The following is a 7,051-nucleotide window of genomic DNA, read 5'->3' as shown; positions in this document are numbered from 1 at the left end:
TCCTCAAGTAATATACTTAGGCCCTTTGTGGAAAATCAGTTGGCTGTATGTGGATGGGTTAATTTCTGGATTCTCAATTCTATTCCATTGATCAATGTATCTTTCATTGTACCAGTACCAAGCTGTTTTGACCACTGTAGCCATGTAATAAATTTTGAAATCAGGGAGTGAGAGACTTCCAATTTTATGCTTCTTCCTAAGCATGCTTTCTTGGGTCTTTTTCCTTTCCATATAAAGTTTGCAATTGTTTTTTCTATCTCATTTAAGAATGTTGTTGGAATCTGGAATGGAATTGCACTATATGTGTAGATTGCTTTGGTCAGTATTGAAATTTTCACAATGTTAAATCTTCCTATCCAGGAACATGGTATAGTCTTCCTTTTTTGTAAGTCTCTTTTGGTTTCTTGTGATAGTGTTTTGTAGTTTTCTTTGTATAGGTCCTTTGTTTCTCTGTTTACATATATTTCTAGATATTTCATCCTTTGAGTGGCTATTGTAAATGGTATTGCTGTCCTAATGTCCTTTTCAATGCTGTATAGTATATTATTATATACTATATTATTCATATAAGGAGCACTGGTAGTGTAGTGGTTACAAATCAGGCTGCTAGACGCAAGGTCAGCAGTTCAAAAGCTGTTCTGCAGGAGAAAGATGAGGCTTTCTGCTCCCGTAAAGATGTACAGCCTCGGAAACCCTGTACAGGGTCGCTATGAGTCAGAACCGACTCCATGGCACATAACAACAACAACAACAACAACAACAATATTATTCATATAGAGGAATCCAACTGATTTCTGTAAGTTGATATTATAGCCTGTCACTCTGCTGAATCTTCTAATGAGGTCTAGTAGCTTTTTCACTGAGTCTTTGGGGTGCACCATTCTAATTTATTGGCTGTTTTGTGGTTTTGTTTTGTTTTGCTTTATTAATATTTTATATTCAACATTCCTAAACTTTGTGCATTAAGCATCTCTGCTGCTACAGGTTTATAACTTGATTTTCTGCTAAACAGATATTTCTACTGGAAGATATTCTATCTTTGTCTTTCTCTTTTCAACACTTTGAAATGTGACTAACACATTGAAACTATTGCTATTTTTAGTTTATATAATGCTTTTGGAACGTGCACAGAAAACACAATACTTAAAAAATTGAAATACAAAGAAAAACCAAACCCACTGACATCAAATGATTTCAAAACCATATTTAGGGTGTTTGAATCTGTGAATATTTATAGGAACAGACTGCCTCATCTTTCTCTTGTGTGTCTGAATCACCAACCTTGAGATTTGCAGTCCAATACTTATCCCTCAGCCCTACCAGGACTTCTTAATAAACTAAAAGGAGACAATGTGCTATATTTTTAAATGCCAGTGAGTAACGTATTTGAACAGAGCAGAACTATGTATTGCAACAACACAGAACTTATAAGTTTATGAGGCTATGCTTTTTCTAATTAGGATATGTGATGCTTTTATTACTTGCAACTTGGGACACTTTCATCTCATATTTATAAGGGTGACTAGAAGACAAGTAAATTCTATGAAGAAAGTTTATTGAAACTGTGTATATATTTGCAGGTAAATTAAATTGTGTTCAAGAGCATTGCATTGGGAAAATTGCTCTCTATTTTCAAGAAGGATAGAACTGAAGAAAATTAACTTTAACTGTAATAGGAGCAATTTAGCCTAGATATACAAAGAAACATTTTTTTGTTATAAGGAATTCTTAAAAAGAGTGTTGTCATGGGAGTCCTTGGCATTTCTTTTCTCAAATGTGTGTGTTTTTAAAGGAAGGGTAAACATAATCATTTTAAAGTATTACTCAAAAAAAGAGCAGAAATCTTTCCCCTTAAGTGTACAGCAGTAATATTCTCTTCAATTTTTTGAAAAACATTACTCTCAAGTGAAAGTCAAAGACAAAGTGGTATCCTAGAAGAAATAATGACACTGCAGTTAGTGAGATGCTTGTGAATTAAAGACTTGGTGTAATGCAAAGATCCAATAACAGGCTGCAAGCTCTTAAGATTGACTCTACAGGTAAAATACCATAAACCAGGGCAAAACCAAAATATTAATTAAATTGAGTACAATGCTTAGTTATTATTTTTAAAATAGTGTACATATTAATAGAAACTGGAGTCCTGGTGTGGTTCTGTGGGTTAATGAGCTAGACTGCAAATCAATTTGAACTGCAAGGTTGGTGGTTCAAGCCCACCAGCTGCTTCTCAGAAACCCTGTACAGGGTCACTATGGGTAGGAACTAACTCGATGGCACTTAACAGCAACAACAACAATAAAACTTGGAAAAAACAACTGTATATTTTTATCTTGATTTTCAAGAGAAAGATCTAGTCACAATTTTAGATATGTAGTTATAATTTTTTGAAGTATAAATACATTTTGTTAATGCAGTATAATGTCCACCAGCAGTGTTTACATTATTGTAACTTCAATGCTATTGTAACTTTTAAAAATTATAACAAATTTAATCTGAAGCTGAAGAAAAATGTAAAATGGCTACAAGGATCAATACATAACCTTGAGTGTATGTTACTTGAGTATATATGAATTTACAGATCATTTCAAGAATAGATTTGGCATATTGAACATTAATGACCAAAGACCAGATGAGTTATGGAATGACATCAAGAACATTACACATGAAGAAAGCAAAAGGTCATGAAAAAGAAAAGAAAGAAATGATAAAAATAGATGCAGAAAAGACTTTTGAAATTTGGTCTGGAATGTAGAAAAGTTAAAGCAACTGGAAGAAATGATGAAGTAAAAAGTTGAACTGAAGATTTGAAAGGGTAATTGGAGAAGAGTTTTGTAATGAAATATACAAAGATCTAGAATTTGAAAACCAAAAGGGAAGAACACTAAGTATTTCTTTAGCGGAAAGAAGTGAACAAAAGAATTCAAACTTAAAGTTCCTATATTGAGGGATTTTGTGGGCAAAATCCATAGAAGGATTTATGCATTTGAGCTATGGTGTTGGAGAAGAATATTAAAAGTACCATGAACTGCCAAAAGAACAAACCAATCTGTGTTGGAAGAAATACAGTCAGAATGCTCCCTGGAAGCCAGGATGTCCAGACTTCCTCTCTCATACTTCGGACATACTATCAAGAGGGACCAATTCCAGAGAACGATATCATGTTTGGTAAAATGGAGAGTCGGAGAAACAGAAAGATGAGGCTATTTGCTCCTGTTAAGATATAGAGTCTTGCTAACCTCAGAAGTGATTCTACTCTGTCCGATTCCAATCACTATGAGTTGGAATCAACTTGATGTCAGTGGTTTGGTTTGGGTTTTCTTTTTCTTTATTTTTGTTTTCTTAAGGGGAAAAAATTGAACAATGCAGAAAGCATTAAAAGAAAGTGGAAGAAGTGTACAGTTATTGCACCAAAATATTTAGTAGATGATTAACTATTTTAAGAGGTAGTATATGATCAAGACTGATAGTTTTAAAGAAATAAGTCCAAGGTGCACTGAAGAAGGTATTGTTGAAAAACAAGGCTTCAGAAATTGATGCTATACCAATCAAGGTATTTCAACAAACCAGTATAGTCATAAAGCACTCACTCATCTATACCAAGTAATTTAAAAGAGAACTACCTGGTCTTCTGACTTGAAGAGATCCATCATTATGCCCATTCCAAAAAAAAAAAAAAAGGCAACCCCGCATAATATGGAAATCATCAAGCAATATCTTAAATGTCAAACACAAGTAAAATTTTACTGAACATAATTCAAGAATGAATGCAGCAGTACATAGACACGGAATTGCCAGAAATTCAAGGCAGATTCAGACAATGACAAGGAATGAGGGGTGTTGTTACTGATATCTGATGGATGTTGCTTGAAATCAGAGAATACCCAAAAGATTCTGACTTGTGTTTTATTGGCTATGCAAAGGCATTTGACAGTGTATATCATGACAAATTATGGATAACATAAAGACCAATGGAAATTCTATTAACTGTGCACATGCATAACATGTATACAGACCAAGAGTCAATTATTCAAACAGAATAAAGATATAGTTCATGATTTAAAAACAGGAAAGGTATGTGTCAGGAATATATTTTTTGTTGATAGTACTCAAAATCTTGGCGTGGCACTGTAGGAGAAGCAATGGACTGCTAATCACAAGGTCAGAGCTTTAAACCCACCATTCACTCTTCAAAATCCCTATGAATTGGAACTCACCTACAGTATATAACAATAGCAACAACAGTACTTATTCCATCTGTATGTTGACTAAATGATCTCAGAAGTTGTATTATATGAAGAAGAATGCAGCATCGGGGTAGGAGGAAGCTCAATAACAACCAGTGATATTTAGGTGATGCAATCTTGCTTTCTGTAAATGAAGAGGACTTGAAGCAATTACTGATGAAAATTGGATGACAAGTTTCAGTATGGATCACACCTCAACATTCTCACAACTGGACCAATAAACAACACTATGATAAATGGAGAAAAGATTGAAGTTGCTGAGGATTTGATTTTACTTATATACGTGAACAAACAATGACCACGAAAGCAACAATCAAGAAATCAAATAATGTATTGCACTGGGCAAATCTGCTGCACATACCTTTTAAAATTGTTAAAGATATCACTTTGAAGACTTAGGTGGGCCTGACCCAAACATATTCATTTCAATTGCTTCATATGCATAGAAAGCCACACAATGGATAAGGAAAAACAGATCTAGAATTTGAATTATGTTGCATTTGAATTATGGTGTTGCATTTGAATTATGCATTTGAATTATGGTGTTAGTGACGAATATTGAATATGCTATGGATTGTCATAGGAATAAATCAATCTATCTTACAAGAAGTACATCCAGAATGTTTCATAGAAGCTATGATGGTGAGAGTTTGCCTTATGTACTTGGAAATGTTGTCAAGAGGGACAAGTCCTTGGGGAAGGATATCAACAAAAAATAAGAAGATCCTCACTCAATGAGGATAACAGATATAGTGGCTGCAACAATGGGCTTAAATATAACAACAATTGTGAGCATAGAGGACCTTGCATGTATCCCATCTGAATTTAGAGACCATCGTAAGAACAGATTTGATTCATCAGACACTTATTACTGAAGACCAGAAGAGTTGTAGGATGACATCAAGAACATCATACATGAATAAATCAAAGTTCATTAAAAAGGCAGGAAAAAAAAAAAAGAATGACCAAAGTGGATATTAGAATAACCTCGGATATATGCCCTTGAACATGTTGTTGTCAGTTGCCATCAAGTCAGTACCAGCTCTTGAACATGGAGAAGCTAAGATGACTAGCACATCATCAATAACCTATAGTTTTCAAGGAAGAAGCCAAAACTGCACTGAAGGCACTGGTGAAAAACAAAGCTCCAAGAACTGATGGAATAAAAATTGAAATGTTTCCATAAATTGATGCAATGCTCAAGCATTCACTTGTCAATGCCAAGAAATTGAAAGACAGCTACCTGGGCAGCACATTGGAAGAGATCATTCCAAAAAGGTGACACAAAAGAATGTGGAAATCATAAAATAATATCATGTTGTTGTGTCCTGTTGAGTAAGTTCTAACTGAGAATGACCATGGATACGGTTTCTGATGAACAGCTGATGGGTTTGTGCTATAGCACTTGTGACTAGCAGTATGGTGTTTATCCTACAGTGCCATACCAGGACTCTATTAAAGACATATGCAAGTAAAATTTTGCTAAAAATAATTTTAAAATGGTGCAGCAGTGCAACCAGAGGGAGCTGCCAGAAATTCAAATCAGGTTCAGAAAAGGATATGGAATTAAGGATACCATTGTTGATATCAGATGGTTTTTGGCTGGAAGCAGCGAATACCAGAAATAAGTTTACTTATTGGGCTATGAAAAGGCTTTCAACTGTGTGGATTGTAACTGATTATGGATAACATTGCAAAGAAAGGATATTCCATAATACTTGGTTGTTCTCAAGAAGTACCTGTACGTAGATCAAGAGGCAGTTATTAGGACACAACCAGGATATAATGAATGATTTATAATCAGGAAAGATATGTCCAAGAGTTGTATCCTGTCACCATATTTATTCAATTTTTATGCTTTGTAAATAATATGAGAAACCACATTTTATGAAGAAGAATGTGGTATCATTAAACACCTGTGATGTGCATATGACACAACCTTGCTTGCTAGAAACAAAGAGGACATGAAATAATGATGAAAATCAAAGCCTACAGCTTTTTTACACTGACTGTACCATAATGTAAACAAAACAAAAATCCTTATAAATAATTTCATGGTAGATGGAGAAAAATTTGAAGTTGTAACAGACTTCACTTTTCTTGGGTCTACACTCATGGAAGCAACAGTCAAGAAATCAAAGAAAGTACTGCATTGTGAAAATCTGTTACGAAAGAACTCTTTAAAGTATTGAAGACCAGAGATATCGCTCTGAAGATTAAGGCATTCCTGAAAATAAGTCATGGTATTTTCAATTTCCTCATTAGTATGAAAACTTGGACAGTAGATAAGGAAGAATGGAGAATAATTGATGCATTTAAATTATGATATTCTTGAAGAATATTTAAACTGTCAGACGGCAAGCAAATCTGTCTAAAATACGGCAGAATGCTTCTTAGAAGTGAGGATAGGGAGAGATCATCGCTCATATTTTGGACACGTTATCAGGAAGGACCAGTCCCTAAGAAAATCATACTTGTTAAAGTAGATGTCACTGAAAAGAGAAAGACCCCCCAATGAGTTGGATTTACCCAGTGTCAGCAACAGTGGGTTCAAACATGTTCATTGTAAAGATGGCACTGGATTGAACAGTGTTTTCTTCTGTTAGAAGCTTTGCTGGGGTTTAAAAGGTTTTAGGGAAGAAAAGGCATCATATTTATAAGGGTTGTTGTTGTTAGGTGTCATAGAGTTGGTACTGACTCACAGCGACCTATGCACAGCAGAATAAAACACTACCCGATCCTGAGCCAACCTCACTACTGTTGCCATGCTTGAGTTGATGCTGCCACTCGGCCAATTCATCTCGTTG

The sequence above is a fragment of the Chrysochloris asiatica genome, unplaced genomic scaffold (assembly GCF_000296735.1).
Source record: "Chrysochloris asiatica unplaced genomic scaffold, ChrAsi1.0 scaffold00036, whole genome shotgun sequence".
In the NCBI taxonomy this organism is placed as follows: domain Eukaryota; kingdom Metazoa; phylum Chordata; class Mammalia; order Afrosoricida; family Chrysochloridae; genus Chrysochloris; species Chrysochloris asiatica.
This window is presented reverse-complemented; position numbering follows the sequence as displayed.